Source organism: Stigmatopora argus, chromosome 8 (genome assembly GCF_051989625.1).
Source record: "Stigmatopora argus isolate UIUO_Sarg chromosome 8, RoL_Sarg_1.0, whole genome shotgun sequence".
NCBI classification, from domain to species: domain Eukaryota; kingdom Metazoa; phylum Chordata; class Actinopteri; order Syngnathiformes; family Syngnathidae; genus Stigmatopora; species Stigmatopora argus.
The window spans coordinates 6,704,874-6,724,825 of record NC_135394.1 but is presented as its reverse complement, the minus strand read 5'-3'; the positions used below and the strand labels follow the sequence as shown (position 1 = coordinate 6,724,825).

Genomic DNA, 19,952 nt, shown 5'->3' with positions numbered 1-19,952 from the left:
TGAAATTTTTTTCCTCTAATGGCAAGCAGGGAGGTTATGCATTCGATTTTGGCTGAAGCTGTTTGTTGCCGGTTATCACTTCACTCTCTGAAAAAAAACATAAAAAATAAACAAAATTTAAAAAAGAACTAATTATACTTCAAGTTGTTAAATATATATTTTCAAACTGTGATTGGGTGTCCCCCGCCTGGTGCCCATAGTTGGTTATGTGACCATTGTGAGGAGGATAAACCGTTCGGAAAATGAATAAATGAAATTGCACAAACAGTCCCAACCTTTGTGGCCATTTATATTTAGTAAAAAATCCGGATGCAGATGCAACACCACTGTAAACACCTCCATAAGTATGTTCTTCATTGTCAATTACAAACGTGCCCCTTGGTGGAGTAAACTGCTGCCCATCTTCCGCTTGTCCTCTTGGCGCAAGCATGAAAGTAACAATGACTCGCTCTGTTCCGTTGTCCTACGGTGAATCAATTGGACTTGACTGAGTGAGTCACTTGGTTGTCATGTCCTGTAGTCGTCTTTTGAAATATGACACCATGTGACAAAGTGTGGCGTTAAGCACTGCCTACGCTTGCAAAAAGAACGCCAATCTACTTTTTTTCATCCAGGTTTCAAGCGTCTTGGATGCCCTTAAGCTTGTATGAAACAACTTTGGTTGCAATTTGTTCATACATGGTGCATCCTCCAACAATAAAAGTGAAAAAAGTGAGGGGGGAAAAAGGCAAATCAGGTGTGAAGATATGTTTAAAAGAAAAAAAAAAGGGTCCTGTGAAGCGGTTCCTGGACCACCAAGCTCTTGTTTCCTGTTTTGAAAAGGCCATGGAAGTTGGAACTAAAACTCTTTTTTCTAGTAGATGGCAGGCACAATTTATATGAAAACATAAAGGAGGTTCTTGTGAATGTGGGCAGCCAAAGTGAGGAAACCATGAAGCTTTAACTGCTAAAGAAAGAACAGAACGGAGGTGTGACAGGGAAAAAAAGAGCAGCAGAAGACAGAAAAATAATAGTAGAACACTATCCTTGGATGTATTGCAAAAGCAAACAGCTGAAACTCAATTGCTTAATAAAATCCACTGTGCTAAAGTTAAATGATGATGATACAGCACATGGTTATTGTTGGGAGTTATGTGGCCTTATCGAAATTTAATTATACTGTAACTTAAATTATGTTTTCCATTAATGCCTGACTGCAGACAGAAATAATACAATCCATGTTCCTATAAAAACAATAAATGAATAAATTTGACCATATACCTAAGTGCTGTTTTCATTGCGGTGTCCAAAATTGTAAAATCTTGGACGGCGAGGCAGTCATCATAGCTGGTGACCAGAGGGTGTGTTCCCATAAGAATAAGCACTGTTCACCACCTCTCCTCTTTAACTATCCCCTTCTCCATGTTTGTCTTGCATGAGAGAAAATTATTTCGTGCTGCACACAAAGAGAGAGAGAGAGAGAGTCAGAGAAAGAGGGAAGACTCACTCAGACAAACAGTAGCTCTTTTCACATTTTTTTTAAGAGTATTATGTCGGGGATTGATCATCAATTTCATTCTGAAATAATACCATATTGATTCACTGGGATTATACTTTATATATAGCAAACTTACCAAACAGTAAAAAAACAATAAGCAACAAAAGTGCAATGACAAAAGACGAAGCAGGCGCATCAAAAAGGAAATTAAAGTCTTGACATGGGAGTTGAAATTTAATGCCAAACAGACACATGTACAAGGAAACACCATATCACAGTGGTGGTATGAAACGGGACAAACTGTAAGAAGGGCACTAGAAGACACACGCCGACCCGAGATAATGCATGAGCCTGGGGCAAATCGAGCTGTCTAAACCCTCTTTCATCACTTGTTTTTTTTCCTCACCGTGTTGTGCTCTGGAGCTTCCCTTCTTCCTTTTCTGTGTTGTATGCACACGTTCTTGTTTCTACCTCTTATGGTGGCTTATGACCTAAAAGAGAATAGAGCAAAAAAGGGAAGCAGGATTTAGTCTGCCCATTATACACACTTTATCAGAGACTGGAAACAAAAAAATGAATATAATCTTTTAAAGTCCTTTGAGACTCCAGTTATTGCCACTTCAAGTTAATCTCCCCACAGTGCATAAAAATGTATGAACAAGATAAGTGGTGAAGGTGATAGTTCATGACCCACAACAGAATGTGTGGATAATGCCAAAGAATTTTTGGTTTAATGTCTTGTATTTGATCCAAATGTTTAATAGCTTTTTTTTAAAACCAGAAGTAAAGCTAGGAAATCACTCGTGTGTTTGAGTAGAGAAAAAAGGTTTGCTCAGTGTAACAAAGAATGAAGTTCAAGTTAAGGTTAGGTATATAGCAGACTCAAAAAGTAACAATACGATAGACTTTTTTTCTCAATAAAATTCCCTTGTTGACCATCGTTTGCAAGCCTCCACGGACTTGCTACTGACTGCAGACTCCATCATGTTCTTATACAATTGACAATTATTGTGTCACTAAGAAGAACGATTACCGCTGTGCCACTGTCTTGTAAATTGACAGGGCTTTGCTGCATACAAGCATGTATATGTGGGTGCAAATGGTCTGTCTAATGAATTTGCTCACAGCTGTGACAGCTGCCGTTACAGGCACACACAAGGCTGTTGTCATTTGTATCATACAGCTGCAAAGGTTGAGAAACTTCTTTATAATGGCCAGTAGACAATGCACAATTTCACACACACACTGGCAGACTATCTCAGCTTTGCTAGTGTGCTTGAAAGAAAAGAAAACAGGGGAAAATGAATTGCACTGTTGGTCCTCTTTATTTTTGTGCACAAAACAGACAGCTTGCTCCTCTCATTCATTCATTTTAATGATAAAACCTCCTCAGTCACACTCTTTTTCCAGCTTCACTGCGCCCGCCGCCAACCCGCACCGCACCAGCCGGGTAAAGACCCACCCAAAAAGCCACAACCAGGCTAAAACAGTGATCCTTTGTTTAAAAATCCCAAACCCCCTCAGTACACTGACAACCCCCCACACACTGTACCACTCCATTTTCTAGCCTTCTACCATGCTTGGATGATGCTGTTAAGCAGCGAGGAAGGCAGACATGAACATCACAAGGGATGTATGGAAGGTGGAAATAGTAGTAGTTGAAACAAACCAAATTAAAATATATTTTCCTCGGCTACCTTCGTGAACCTTGTCTTGCAAATGTTCTCTTAGAACCATTTAAAGGTGATTTGACTTTGACAAAACAATCTAGAAGTTCTTTTGTTTGTTCGTACCAAAACCATACATGCAAAGTAAAGCACAGATCCCATAGCGACCCACATCATTATCCAAACTAATGTTAAAATCTGGTTACTAAAACCATTAAAATAAATAAATAAAAATAAGAACATGTGTCAGCAGTATGGGCGTGTGCGCAACATGTCTCTCAAAATCTGTCCAAATATGTCATGGCTGCCTGCAGTAACAGACGCAGAGGGAACATGACAGACAGTGTGTGAGCGTGAACATGCGTGTGCGTGCTTGCGTGTGCAACTCCCAGTGATGCAGCTCAGCCTTGATCTAGACTCCCGCCTTCCTCGGACTCCCCCGCTGAGCCTCCTTCATTAATCAATAGGACACATGAAGACAGACTTCTGCTGGGATGCGAAGCAAAACAATATATGGCGTGTGTGAGTGTGAATGTAAAGGAGGTTGAAACGTCCTCGGGGAGAACCTGGCAGACATGATGCAAGGCTTCAAGGCTTCATGCCCACACAAAGATCATTCACAATGGATTTGCTTTCTTGTACCAGCCGAAAAACAGACTCAATTTGATAGATGATTTGCATACATTATGTGTCTGCGTGTGTGCGTGGAAGACCTAACCTACAAAAAGCATCTCCAGTCCAAAAGATGAGGAAAAAATAATCTCCTTTGATCAGGTGAGATTTACAGCCCCGTTCAAAATAGTAATGACTCGTTCCAACTGATGTGTCAGTCTACACTCTTACGGCTTAATCCCCCAACCAAAGAAATATATTTGAATAAATAAATTGATGTACTAAGAAAATAAAAATGGAATGATCATGGGACTATTTGAAGACAAATTTAGATAATTTGGTGTGTCATCCCAACTCATCTACTTGGAGTAGCTCTTCAAGTGACATTATTTCTCCTTACTCTGAGTGAGATCTAATTCAACTACAGTAAAACTGAAGCCAAAAGACTAATGTTATAATTAGTCAATTGTGGGAAAATTCTACCAAATCAATCACATAAAACTGTACAAATAAATGTATAATGATTCCAAGTAATTTTTATTGGTGGCTCAATTACTTCTATAAGAATCTATATATATCCAGTGATGTCATGTGTGGGAAGGATCAGAGATCATTGCTTTATTGCAGATATTAATTAAAACAAATAACAATAGAATCATAAGCAAGGAGGTTTAAAACACTAAAGCAAGTATGTTGTAAGTGTATAGCCACTACTCATTCCCAGCCACTAAACAAATTCAATGGCACAAACGCAAACATGAAATCCTATGTAGGTTCCTCACCCAAGATGCCCTTATTGTTAAAACACATTGTGTACTATGACATTGTACCCATGCCTGACACCCAGACAAAGGAACCAATGCGGGCCTCGAGGGGGCAGATGACAAACACTCCTAAACCAAGGCCAGACATAATCCCACCCCTCTCCCATCAAACCCCACAACAAACGCACAACGGAGGGGGGTCTATTCAGGGCATATTAGGGAGGTGAAGGGGGCCATGCACTGGAGAACCCTCCCCACACAGCTTTCCTAATCATCTGAGACAACTCCTCCCGAGACGGACCGCCACCAAATGTATTCCCACAACACCCCCTTTTCACCCTCACTGTACCCCACCCAACATATGACCCAGACACATCCAGTGTTTATAAGGGCGGGCAGTCATGAAGTGGAGAAGCTGCCCTTAATGAGCAGTCGCTTGGAAAATGTCACATAATTGTCCGGCTTCTCAGGTCAAATTAAACAAACTCGAGTGAATTCAAGTACCGATACGTCTAACGATCCCCCTGTCATTTTAACAAACCGGCACGTTCCATAGAGCGCGCCATTGATGCAGAATGATGAGCGAGACCCTATTGTCTCATTATATTGTCTTCAATTAGATAGGAGATGATGAGAGAAATGAGAGAAGCGCTGGTAATCATGAGGCCTCCCTGTTCCCGCTGAGAAACAGAACTTCATTATGCTCGATGGTCCCGCATCGACGATAAAACCCCAAATATGTATCAGTTGGTTTATGAGATGTTTTCAAGGATAAAAGACTCAGAAAGAGGAAAAGCTGATGTCACTTGGGGTTCTGAAACTACGGCTAACTAAAGATGTACTCGACTAATCATTTATACCCTTTTTGGCTTAAATTATATGACTTCTCACCCTTAAAGCCCAGTTATTTTAGGTACAATTATTAGATAAACCATTTCAGGGTTGTATTTACTTTGACACACAATAGCCATATGAGACAAATATGTATCAGCTGAAGGATGGATTGTTCCCTTTCCTTTTGTGCTATGTGGTGTAAAGTATTTTGTTAAATGCCCTACATCTTGAGGTATGAGGTAGTATTGCAATAAAAAGAAATGCTCACAAAATGTCCAATTGGTACAAGGACGAGACAGTTGTATTTTTAGAAACAACATTATTGAGGAAGAAGAGACAAGTGTTTGAGTGAAGTTGGAGGGAGGAATTTGCTGACATGGAAGTAAAGAGATGGCTTCTTTTTATTTCCACTGCCACTTAAATGTTGTACAAGTTTGGTCCTGATAGAAAAAGCTCAAATGGTGCCTGCGTCAGCTCAAGAAAAGTTGAGACCACGGGATGGCATTCAGAGGAGAAACGAGTCTAATCCGGCACTTTGCTGGTTTCTTGGTAAAACTCCTCATTTAAATCACAAAGTTTTGCTAGGACAATCTGAAAAATATGCTGCTATCATACAAATCAGCAAATTCTTTCTATCCAACCTGCCAGCTGTATTGTCCCATTCCAGCCCTCCCACCAATACCCTTCCACCTCTGATTACAGTACTGAGAGGTAATCTGAGATAGTCTGACACTTTGTCAAAAAGCAGAAGATTTCATTTTCTTTAAATGATCTAAAGTGAAAAAAATGGGAAAGGCCGTTTCCAAAGAGGGAAAAAGAAGCTTTTGTGTAATAGCTTCATTTACCGCTCACATGAGTCCAACTGGGATTATTATGATCCCTATTAACCACTCATACCACTTAGATGTTCTCCTTAAGAGCTGCTGTTCACTTTTTGTCTTGTATATATTTGTAAACCAGTGTGCCAATAAGAGATGGTCATCAAGTCAAACTGCTCTGGGGCCCCAGTAAGCTTCCCATTAGAGCTTTACTTCTTTATCTGATTTCAACAGGCATGGTGTGATTATGACCAAGCCGTTTTTTCATTTGTTTTCATATAACTGTTTTATTTTTTACTCAGTAAATTGGCATATTGCACTCTATTGTAAAATCAGAATAGATTTATTGTTATTGAAGAAACAATAATATTTGATAGGTTTTCTCAGGAATGTATGCTGCAGGATGAGATTTTATATTTTTCCAGAAAAAAACTGAAGAAAGCATTATCCCATTTTTTTTTTACAATTCTACCATGATAATAATATTGCCAGGTTTACGAAAGATTGCGCAAAATCCACTTAACTCATTAATACAAAATATTTTGAAACAGAAAACAATGTTATTATTAATGAAAATTTAAATCTTCTTTCACCGACTTTGAAATATGTTCGTTGACATTCCAGGCCACCCTTTGACCTTCAATAAAGCTGTATGTTTTGATACTGATTGAGATGAAGATTATTAGCCGTTTTCAATCAAGATGAGTGAACAAAGAAGGGCATAAATGCAACTAACCACAGGCCAAAAGTTAAATGAGCTCATCAAACTGTATGGCGCTGCCATGTTCCTCCATGCGTAATGCAACAGTGTAGAGCGGTTAGCATCTGCCTCGTCTCCTTCCCCCAGATGGTAGAAGCAAGTATGAAGATTAGTTCATTAACCTCACAGTGATTTAAGCAGTGGGCCTTACAAAGGGCTTGCTCCTTCCACGTCTTCTAGAAATTTATTAACACTTCTTAATAGTGTGAGGAAACTTTCACTAATGGCCTGAGGTGATTTGCGTTACTGTTATCAAACACTGCAGTAATTATACAGGACATGTTTCTGATTAGCACATCTGTGATTATTGCACGGTGTCAAATCGCCAGGTTTTTCAACCCCTTTTTAGAAGATTTCCTAGAAGAGCCAACATTTTGGAGAAGAAAGAGAATATTTTAAGTTGCTAGCGTTAAAAGATAAGACGAACGTATGAATGAATAGCAGATGGTAAAGGCATTAACAAATAATCAGGTAACAAAATTTTGTGGAAAGATCTGCGTTTTTATCCTCCTGTGCTCACAGTGTGAAAAATTAACTTGCTTGTCTGTGTGGGAGCCACAGAGCAGTGAGACCTTGCACCTGGAGCAATGAGGGGCATGTGAGGGATCAAGGGTCATTTTGTGAGGTAAACAGGAATGGACTGCTCCCTCTCCCTGTGAGGACCAGGCAACTCCTGTGGTGAGTTCACACAACGCAGCTCTTTCACATCGTTTCCTTGCGTTTCCGCCTCCAACTTTTTCTTTTGGGACGGTTGCAGTAATCCATAGTCGGTCCAATTATCCAACCCTCAAATGCCGTTCCATTTGCCCGTTTTCTCCCCACGGATGAAGATTCCAAAACAATTAACCTCTTCACGGCTGGGGACTTTTCCCAGGAAAGGGCATGGTGATAATTGAATGACTGCAGTGACCATGACTTCACCCCTTCACGCATAAATCTGGTTATTGAAAATCCTAATCTGTGTCTTTGTGCTTCAAAGTCATTACCATGCAGGTTGTACCAATACCATTGGAATGACTATTTTACTTCATGGAGGATTTAACAGGACTGTTTACATTTCAGTTACTTAAATTGAGTGGTTGTGTATTTTATTTTCATGTAAGTCTTAACTATTTTTGCAATGGAAGGGGGAACTGTTTTTTTTTTTGTTTCCAAATCCAACATTGCTGATTTGCATTAGACTTTTTCACACCAAGTGTCTGTAAGTTGCAAGAGCATCCCCCCACATACTAAGGCTTCAATAAAATGTTCTTCTTTTTCCCCTACGTTATGGAGGGGCCTCCTATTCATCGAACGCCTCAAAGTGTAGGAGGGAAGAACAGCTTGTTGCACCCATTGAACTTTTTATTACTTCCCCCTTCAAAGGGTCGCAGCAGAGGAAGAGATATCCCCAACCCTCAATCTCCTTGACGCCACGACACACAAGTCAGCTCGTAGCAAGCTCACAAATATAAATGTCGGCATTGCGATTGGATCCTGGTGCATATTTTTCTATACTTGCCATATGCTACATGATCACACTGTTTTGGAAACTGAGGATGGAAATAATCTTCTGACAAACATGTTTACTAAAACTGTCAATGTTTGTCATTGTGCATCAATGTATTTTGTTTTGTTTTTTTGACAGCTACAACAGAGACTGTGTTGCATGTGTTTTGTTCTGTTGCTTATCATCACAAAGGTCGTGGGAGTGCTCAAGGTTATCAAAGCTGACTATCAGGTGGGAATGGAGTTTATCGATCATGTATGTGTAATTGTAGCTATGAAGAGCTGTCACAATTAATTGATTTATTGACAATAAATAAATTATTAAATGAACCTACAACTATTAACATATTTTATTCATAGTTTTGAGCCTTTATTTACCATAGAAATGCTTCTACTTGAACTCTTAATAACAAATAATGGATTTCTGTAGTCCTCTGTTAAAAATTCCATAACTAATTTTAATAGTTATAAAGATCTGACACTTTACTAAGGCCAGTAAGTGAATCAAAATGAGTTTAAAGGGGGGTGTATTTTATCTCTACTTAGGAAATAATTGTAATGCAGCCTGATGCGGCCATTTCATGTTTTAATATAAACTTAGGGTGACACTGTGGAAGAGTGGTGAGGATGAGCAGCACAGAAGAAGAATGAATTACGAACCCGATTATTTGATTTATTAATGAAATTATTTAATAAGTGATTCTAAAAATATTCAATAGTGACAGCTCTAGTATTATGCATGATTGAATTTACTACAATTTTTCGTTAAATATATTCTGTCTAATTAGCATCCAAATTAAAAATCAGCCAAATAAGTAATCGATTTCCAAAATTTAAAGATGTGCCCTTTTCATGGGGGAGTTTGCACTTGAAGTCAAAATGAATGTGTGTTGGTGCATTTTTGATACAGCCATCCATTACTATAATGGGTATTTCGTTCTGCGCAACTTCAGAGACAACTTTCAGCCCCCCAGCTGAAAGCCACCAGAGCGAAGTGGCAGTGTGGGAGTCAGCGATTAAAGCTCTTATTGAAAAACTACTAAAATGCTCAAATCTAGCCTACATTTTGGTTTTATTCTGGATGTTTGTGACATATTTCATATTTAGTGGTCCATGAAAATAGAAAAGACTGCAATGGTGACATAAAATCTATTGGACAAAATAATATGAATAAATAAAACAATAACAACTGGTACCAAGTAGAATATCACTCAGAGAAACTAGCATGCGCTTAAAAATGCACATGCACTCACACACAGAAGTCTTTGATGTTTCCTTGTAAATGTCTGCTGCAGCTGTGTGTGTGACTCAGCCGTCCTCCATCTAACATTTATGTAAAGTGGACCCCCATATACTAATCGTGGTTAGGCATTTGAGAAATAATGTATTTAGAGGTTTTTGTTTTATGGTGGAAGCTATTATGAAAAAAACTTGATTGGTTTAAAAAAAACATACAGTAAAAGATGCCATTTATAATATTAAGACATTAAGAATACCGTCCGTTCAACCATAGTTCTATGGCTTGCTGTAGAAGGTAGAAGTTCTGCCTGAAAAAATACTCACTTTGTATTCACTTTCTCTAATACTTGACCCCATTTCACTGAACCTTGATTTGAAGAAATTTGTAAATAAATCTAAAATGCAGTACCTGCTAGGAATATCACATCTCAATTTTGTCTAAAATCTTTTGGTCCAAACAAGCAGGGATTTGTGATAGACAGGAAGCTGGTGAGAATATTATTGCAGATGCTTTGACTCACAATAGGTTTTCTAAACTGTGACTAAACTCATAACCAGTGAAATAAACAACAGCTGAACATAACATAGCTAAATCTATCTACAAGCCTGAGTTTGTGTTGGCGTTATAGCCGGAGCTTTCGGGACAGTTAAGACTTCCCATCAACATCGACCAACTCACAAGTATGTAACCCATATACTTTATTGTGCAATGTTTAATCTTTCAATATCAGTTTGCACTGCCACGGGCATTCTTCATATTCAGCATCAGAAATGTAGATGTGCATTTAAATTCTAGCTAAGTTTAATGTACTAAGTTGTTTTTTTTTGCATTAAAATATAGTTTGCTGTAAATGGTCAAAAGTATATCATTTTAGGGGTGTCAATTTTTTCACAAAATGTACCTATTAGTGGTACAACTTAGTCCCTATTTCTGCAATTCTACTGTAGTCTACACAAGAGTAACAGTATGGTGTATAAAATGCACATCCCTACCACATGAGCTGCAACTCCTAAAAAACATGGCGTGCCACAAGTACAGACAAGGATATGAGCCAGGGGCCAGCTGGAGGATATAAAAAGAATAGAAAAGGGTAAAATTAAAGAATTGCGTAAGTTTCCGGTGGACTGCATCATCCTGTGATCATTAGGTTTTGCCTTTTGGTGCCTGATGGTTGGAGTAACTGTAGGTTGAGGATGATGGCATTTGGGTGGTGGTAGCGGTGGGGGATTTACTCCGACAAAGAAGGGTTGCCTACTTACCATCGGCATCAAGAAAGGGAGGGACCAGAAGGGGGAAGTGAACAAGTAGATTCATAAAAATTTGATAAGTTCTTCGGCTAAGTGACATTCTGTGTTGCTTTCCTTTTTAAATATGCCACCCCCTTTTTTTCTAACCCCTCAGCTGTGCCTTAAAGAATAGGTCAGACACGTTTTATAGGTCTTAATTAAAACCATATGACGCCTTTAAAAAGATCAAAATGGCTTTAGTCCTGCATGCCATTCCCTGTGATCGTGCAGGGGAAAAAATGCACATTCAGGGATGCATTTTTAGTCTAGACTTTAAAGTGTACATCAATTCTACACCCCCACCGCACAGAGGTGTGACCCCACCAATTTCACATCAATAAAGAGGTTCTGGGAGTGACATGACCTCTCTAGGGTGCGGTACTGGTGACGGTGGGGGTGAAGGGAATGTTGCGCTGCTGGGAAACGGACTGAAGTCAGTCAAGCGTGTTCTTACCGAAAATGTATCTCACATTTTTTTGCCCTCCATCAGAAAAAAAGTAGGTTTCAATTTTTATGCATTCATAGAGCCGTTTACTGAAGTAGTCTAGTGGTTTGGACCTGCCAGACGAGGTTATGGACTGTCCCCTCTTATTCTGCCCCGAGGGTTGAAGTGAAGTACAGCCCTGTTTATGGAGTCCTTTAAGAACTCATTTTTCCCCCTCTGGCCACCCCAGCCCCCTCCCTAATTGTCCTCATTGAGCCTTGTGAAGCGGGTGCACAGCCAGCCAGACAGACAGCCAAGCTCGGGTCATCGAGTTTACCGCGTGCTTTTTATCTATATTTCATGCTATGGGGCTGAGGAGACAGACACCCTCCCACCCCCACCACCCTGCATATATCACAAAGAAAGAAAGGGGAAAATCATGTGGGTGCACAAAGAGAGGTGACATGACCACGTGCTAAAAACATTTAAAATTGTTTACAACTATTACAATATGTTTAATTCCTAGGAGTGCCTATGCATTGGTGCAAAAAAAAAGTAAATCTAAAGGAAAAATCTTGAGTAAGGTACTAAATTGCTGATAAAGGCCAGTTATTGTTCAGTTAATTATAGATGAACACTATTATAAAGAAGAAATGTTTGACTTACGATTCATCGCAGCAACTTATGGGCGTTTATGTCTCGCCCCCGTGTCTCCGCTCGTCTGCTGGCGGAAAAAGTGCGTCCTTCCTCGGCAGTGAGAGTCATCACGTGGCCGGCGCGCATCTTCGTGTGACAGATTTTTATTGTTATTATTTTTAAAAGAAAGAAAAAACATTGTCACAAGGAGATGAAGGTCGTCCGATTTGGCCGGTGTCAAGTCAGCAACGATGCCCGGGCTATTGGCTATTGAGTGCTGAGAGGAGAGGCAACATATAGAAAGGCGTCATGTGAGCAGGGGGGCGCGCGTCATTGGCCAGGCGCGCACACTGCGACCGCGCTGCAATCGGACGCCATTGGCCCAGGACGCCAGCCGAGGCGCCTCCTCACTTGGCCGCACACCACAAAGGGAAGGAAGGGAGTGCGCCTCTTCTGTTCATCATTTCCATTCGACGGCTGCAGGAGATGGGGCGTGTTGATAGGAGCAGATGATGGGTGCACTCAATCAAAAAAGAAACCAAATATTTTTGGGGAGGGGGGAATAATTCTCTCTATATAATAATTCTTTGCCTCTCTTTCAGTCCGGTCGTCGAGAGCCCCTATCCGGTTTGTTTTCCATATCTCCCTCCACCAGCACACCTGAATCAAATAATCTAGATCAGTATCAAGCTTCTGGACAGCTTGCTGATGAGTTGATCATTTGATTCAGGTGTGGTAGAGGAGGGAGATATGGAAAACAGACTGGATAGGGGCTCTCGAGGACCGCACTTTGCCACCCCTGAATGTAGACATTACTAATCATTAAAATGTGGAAGCATCACAATTCTGCAAGTAGCAGGGGCTCTCGAGGACTGCACTTTGCCACCACTGAATGTAGACATTACTGATGATTAAAATGTGGAAGCATCACAATTCTGCAAGTAGCACACGTTTAAAACAGGATTAAGTGGGTTATGAGGTGTCATATTTTATTGTTTCTCTGCACAGCCAATTCGCAATTTTATTGGTTGCGTGTGAACATTGTTTATTTATACCGGCGACGTTTGTGAACTATAATTTATAGATGACTGCACCAGTAATAGGGTGGCCTGGAATGCATGGTAGGCTGGTTGGACACTCTAAATTGCCCCTAGGTATGAGTGTGAGCGTGAATGGTTGTTTGTCTCCTTGTGCCCTGCGATTGGCTGGCTACCAGTTCAGGGTGCCCCTTGCCTCTGGCCCGAAGTCAGCTGGGATAGGCTCCAGCACCCCCCGTGACCCAAGTAAGAATAAAGCGGTTCAGAAAATGAGATGAGAGAGATGCACACGTAATATACCACTAAAGTACATTCATTTAATTTCTAAAAACTGATGACAAAAAAAGCCATTCAATCACCTAAGTGGCCATTGAATAAAATGCAAAAGGTTTGTGTGACCAAAATGTGTTATCCTCAATCATTGTTAGCTAGACCAAACTAAACTACCCTAATCTTTGTTTGATGCTAATGACATCTGAAGCCATTCATTATTTAGACGGAGGGGCGCTCATTGAAAGGCCCCAGCAATAGATTTGAATGCCAAGGAGATGTTCATTTATTATCTGAACCGCTTATCCTCACAAAGGTCGTGGGGGGTGCTGGAGCCTATCCCAGCTGACTTTGGGCACCAGCCAGAGGACACCCTAATTTGGTGGCCAGCCAATTGCATGGCGTAAGGAAACAGACAATAATTCATACTCATACATAGGGGCAATTTAGAGTGTTCAATCAGACAACCCTGCATGTTTTTGGGATGTGCGAGAAAACCCATGCAAGCCCAGGGAGAACATGCAAAGTCCACACAGGAAGGTCCCGACAATGACCTAACCACTTGTTCACCGGACCGCCCTGTTCCATTATATTTTATTTTCTAAATAAAAATAGGATTGTTATTTTACATTTCTTGTATATTTTTATTCCATCCTCCATTGGTTTCTACATACTAGGTGGATCCCACAAAACCCGATGAAACTACCTCCTCTCACTGTCTCCATCTGGTTCTCTGGAGCATGGAGAGCTGAGGAACTCAAGGTTCTATATGGGTGGGAAATAGAGCGCATGTAATCTGGAGCGTACATCTTGCTGCCCTCCCCTGCTCCGGCTGCGGCGTTAAATCAATATTCCGCAAAGCTTTCTTTTGTTTTCACATTCACTTGACTGCTGCCATGATGCACTGCAAGGGTCGGCAGCCTCTCCCTGATTTTTGTGGCACTTGCAACCCCCCATCACCGTGACCTCCCTTACCTTTTCCTCTTCCTACGTGGCAGACTCCCCGATTGTTATAGCTCCAAGGCGAAGCTCCCGTTACATTTGTTTCCTGCCTTAACGGGAGCTGACAGGAATAAGACAACATGCTATCATGACATGAAATGGAGTGTCAGCGACACCGCTCCACCGTTGTTGGCAAACACTTAATAACTGCTTGAGGAACATGGTCAAATCAGTACATAAAATTGCCTTTATAACATCCAAACCAACAATTTGACTTGAACATAATGAGGCTTGGAAGATTTCTCAGCAGTCAACTTCTGGGCTTATGGATGATGCCATTTTGAGTTGGAATTGTAGAACAGACATGATTTTTTTGTTTTATTTAAACCAGACAGAAGCTTAGTACTTTTCAAAATTTAAAAATCCTGCCGTGCCAGATCACTACATTGCAAGGTACTGGATATGCATTCATACACATGCGCTCCTTCACACTCCATCGTTATGAAAGCAAAAGCCTGCCTCTGCAAAATGGGTCAACCACACCGCAGTCGCTCCATCTCAGCAAATGCATTGTGTCTTTGTAATTGTGCAAGTGGCGGGCATGCGCGTGTGTGATTGCACATCAAAGGAAAAAATTCGATTTTAAAATGCGACAAGTCTTCGCTTAACAAACTAGAGGTTTAGAAAGTCAAAAATATTTACTGTTTAGTGCTGTTTGTAAGAGCTGTCCGACATAGTTTCCCCCTAAAGCTAAAATGGCAGTCGTTAATACCCTTGAACAGGCAAAAAGGAAGATGCTCACACTGGGGGGAAAAAAACTACAGTGGCGTCACATTTCCTGTACCGCATTGCGTCTCATGCCCTAGGCATTTGCCAGACATGTGAACGCCATGGATTTGCCCCAAACTCTGAACTGGTATTCACCCCTGGCTCTTAGAAGATACACAGTAAGGCTCCAAGGTAGACACATACACAGATACTCTCATACAGTTATTGCTGAATTCAATGTGTGGGGTTCTAAGCTGTGCCAGTCAAAGAGGGAAGAAAGCCGCATGCTGCTGTCTTCTAGACCCATCACTGTGTGGCGTTAATCTGTTTCATGTTCCATCCCTATATTTAGATTGGTGTTTTGCGAACACTTAGCTTAATTCTCTCCGACGAAAGGGACCTTTAGGAAGATGTTAACTAGCTGCCAGTCTCATCAGGAGATTTTTAGTTGCCAATTCCAATAAACCTCTCTTCTTGCCTTTGTATTAGGGCAAAGAAAAGGACTCTGTTTACACGACGAAATGTTTTATTGTGAATGAAGATTATGAAATGAATCCATGAGAAATGTACTGATGAGAGTTAGGGTTGAGTGTTCATATAAAAATGGAGGAATTTCCCTATCTATAATAAAACAACATCAAACCTAAATACTCTCCTCTACCTTAAGACATGTGTTCTCTCATCAAGTTTATTGCATCAGCCTTAGTACCTGGACAAAAGAACTGGCCGTTTTACTCATGCAATAGACCTGAAGATCAATTAAAATGTGGAGTTCCTCACAATTTCTTTTTGTCTCTTGTGCATTTTTAAGGAATTTAAGGCTAGAATTAGGCTTGAATAAAATTGTTTGCTTAGAAACTAATAAGAAGGTTGGAGGCATTCAAAATGACTCATGGTTAGCCTTCAGGTATCATTATGATGCCTTATCGTGCTTTCATGGGCCATTAATTGAAGATCTAAGGGAAATAACTGGACATAGTCAATCTCTCATGGAGTCCTCACCTAATCCAGAGGGACCTGTTTCCCTTTAGTCCTACAAAAATCTGTCTTATACATCCTCTACACGTTTACAGATAAACACAAAGATGGAGTATGAGGTTCAAAAGCTTTTCCCTTAAGAATGAAATGCTACACACTTTGTCCACAGTACTAACAGCCCACACTGGGATCCTGCGTGGCATCTGCCTCCCAGCTTCTGTAGCCAAGGCAAAGGGCCAGTGGAGGGGGTCTGAAGCCCAGATAAGCTCTTCCTCCCCTGGTCACTGCTACGCCACAGGGACCGGACAAGCCTGGAGCCTCAGCTGAGCACAACTGATAATATCCTCATGAGTATGAGAATGAGAGTTAGGTGCATGGGCGTGAGAAGCTTATTTGAAGTGTTGTGCGTGTGACATGAGTGGGAGCATGCACGGATGCACAAGATCGCATGTTGGTTGTAGTGTTCGTGTTTAACTGACCAAATGGCCTTTTCCTAGCATATATTAAAAATTATTCAGCTCAGCGTCAAATAGAGAACGTTAACATGAGCACGCCAACAGTTCAAAGAAGTAGAGCTATGCGTGGGTAAACATCAACTGCACACTGTTGTGTTTGTCGTTATCATAATGCTGTATAAATGTTTTTATGAATCGAAATTCCGAGCACTTGTTAAGTAGGGCGAAAAGTTTGTGCTTGTATTATTTTCACCACATCTGACAATTTACTTGGATTTATAGGTTTTTCTTCATTCTAAATTTAATTACAACAGTGCTCTCTAATTAATATTATTAATAAACAAGTCATTCACACTTGTATACAGTATACTGTACTACGTTTTACAGACAGGGATCACAAAGCACTTTTTATGTATTCACAATCCGACCAATGGTGAAGCTGCCAAACAAGGCTCTGCCAACTGGGGGTAAACAAGGGGTTTAGTGTCTGTCCCAAGGATGCTTCGGTAGTGGACAGTCATAGCCAGGTATCGAAGGACTGATCCATCAGCCTAAGTCGACTCACACTTAAAATTGTGCCACAGTCAATCTGATCCACCTTTTGTTGAGGTGTTCTTGCCGTTTTTGTGGGGGAACACACAGTTACTCCTCAGGCCGAGTGACCTCATAAAGAGGGAGAAAAGCAAAATCCAATATTTTATTTCATGCAGTTGTTTCATGTTGTAGTTGATTGAAAAGATGAATGACTCCTATTTTGTATAAATGTATTTCAATGTTTAATAGGACTGTCAGACAAGAGGATTCCAATTTGAAATAAGTACTACAATAAATATATACAATAATTTCATCACAACAATGGTACAACAAGATGACGAAATCCAATTCACTTAAATTAGTGAAAATATTTCTGCATTAAAAAAAGAGTTAATAAACTCTCTTAGATGGAGATATGAATATGGCTGTAGTCTGTGTGGTTTTATTTGTTTATTTTGTTAATCTAGACTAACTCTACTGAATATGTATTTTTTTTTTATATAAATAGAGGAAGAGATTATATTTCATTACATTTTAGGGAGCGATCAAGTCCAGATGTCTTTTTACTGTCAACCCAAAACGACCAACGCAACTGTTGTCTCAACTAAGAAAAAATGCTATTTTACCTGCATTCCGTTGCGATATATTTTTGTTGTATGGCATCATATGGATTATATAAAAAAAGCTTCATCCTTTCAACTTGTTCACAACTGAAAATCTTAAAAATGACTACATTTTAGGCTCCACATTAAATCAGTAAACAAACAGAAAGCACAAGAGGGAGTGCGCCATAGCGAGAATTATCCAAATATCCAGGTCAGCTTTAAGGCCTCAGCTGGAGTGGAGGCCTACACCTGTCAACCCTCGGGGGCCTCTTGCTCTGTGTCGTCTTTCTGCCTCTCTCTTTCTGTCCAGCTGGACGTGCAGAAGCCCCTGAAACCCCCACCCAGCTTTCACCTTACAGATCCAGGCCAATTCAGCCCAGCCATGCATGACCATCTCAGGGAATTCATTTTGGATGCTTCTTGTTCCATGCATCCTTTCCTTGGTCTCTTCCTCTCTCTTGCTAGTTTGTCAATCTATCCTCATCACTGCATTTCATTTTACTGACTGTCTTATTCATTCATCCTATTTCAATACAGCTCCTCACAAGTGTTGAGGGGTACTGGAGTCTATCCCAGATAACTGTGGGCCGTAGGTGGGGGGCACCCTAAAAAGGTTTGCCAGCCAATCGGAGGACACACTAAGACAAACTACCATTCACACTTTAGAATGTTCAACCAGCCTATCATGCATGTTTTTGGGATGTGGGAGGAAACCCCACTACCCGGAGAAAACCCACGCAGGCATGGAGAGAACTTGTTAAATCCACACAGGATTGTAGGAATCCACCATTTCAGAACAGTGAAGAGGACATGCTAACCACTCACACTGTGCTGCTACTTTTTTTTATTTCCAAATTTTATTTTTTGACAAATGACAATAGATTTCATTGTTACCACTAAGTTGTCGCGATACTGAGTTGTCTCATCTAGTTGGGTGCACACTATTTTTAAAGCTTATAGCTATCCTGCATCCTCTTTGTGCTTCCTGTGGGGGAAATTCAGGCCAGATCAGGTTTAATCATACTAACGGAAATATAATGTTGGTGAAAATGTGATTTTAGACCACCTACTGTATGCATGACCTGGATCCATAATCTTTTATTTATTTTATTTTTTAGAGTGGGAGGGGTTTGACAACTGCTGGAAATATGAAAGTCGAATTTAAAGTTGCTGTCAAGATTACATTTTGGAGCTTTTTGTACTTTTAACCACTTCATCATGAAAAGTTCTTCCTTTGAGTTTAAGAATTACATACATAAATAAAATACATTTTTTAAAATCCAATCATGGGTGGTAACTTTTTTGATATTTGATGTAAGGTGTTTTGATCTACGGATGTAAAATGTTATAACAATTCTTCACTGAAATAACACCAGTGATTTTAAATATCATCATATCATAATTAAATGAAAGTTGATCAACTTTAATATATTATCCACCATTACTTAGGTTTAAATTAAATCCCACTTAATTATAAGCAAGGCAACTACATCTGACCTGTAAAAGAAAACAAACACAAACATATCAAACCCACACATACATACTCACGTGTATGTGCGTGGCATAACGTAAGATATTTACAAAGAACATTACAATTTATCCACTGTAAACATCCATCCATTAGCAATCTTGCTTCCCCTGTAGGCCTGCGCGAGGGACAGTGAGCCAGTCACTTCCTATTAAAACAACTAACACAAACTGACATTCACATTACCAAATGTGCGCATGTTTTTGGTTTGTGGGTTGAAGACAAAAACTCACAAAGAAAAAGAACATAGGAACACAATATGCCCTACAAATTTGGTATAATTAAGAACATGTCTTATGTTGTTGTTGCTTTTATTGTTTTTCAAGAGCAAGTATTTCTGTGACTTTTATTTTATGAACACAATGTATTCCCCTAGCTTTATGAAATAAAACAAAGATAATTCAAATAATTATAACTTCTTTTCAATACAGAATTTTAAATGACATAAGATGGTAGTTTTAGGCTGGCTAAAGACATACATAGATTACATTTACCACACACTTTCCTAAAGTACAGAACACTAAACAGTTTGTTTAATAATGGCCATGAATGGAGAATCATATGCTTCAAAATTTGTTGCATCAATATTGTTACTCACTTATTCATGTTAATGCATGCAACTGCCGTGGCTGTTTTTCAGTTTCCTTAAATTTTTCCTAAAAAAATCTATAAGGTATTTTAGGTATAACTTCATTAACATCATTGAATCGACATTTGTTTCCTGCAGTAAGATGGGAAAGAGAGTAGAATAAGAGTGGGTATAGTCTCTCCAGCGGTATCCACTCTGCATCCTATCCGACATGTTCACTGCTGAATAATTTAACTGTTT

At 40.0% G+C, this 19,952-nt stretch overlaps 1 long non-coding RNA gene across 1 annotated transcript; it reads right to left on the bottom strand.

Moving 5' to 3' along the window:
• Positions 1-5: 5 nt before the first annotated feature.
• LOC144079008 (uncharacterized) lies at positions 6-12,612 on the bottom strand. The gene is made up of 4 exons (XR_013301381.1): positions 12,037-12,612; positions 1,884-1,968; positions 1,261-1,435; positions 6-87 (listed from the first exon to the last, which is right to left on the bottom strand). It is a non-coding gene; the product is annotated as an uncharacterized LOC144079008 (long non-coding RNA).
• Positions 12,613-19,952: the final 7,340 nt, after the last annotated feature.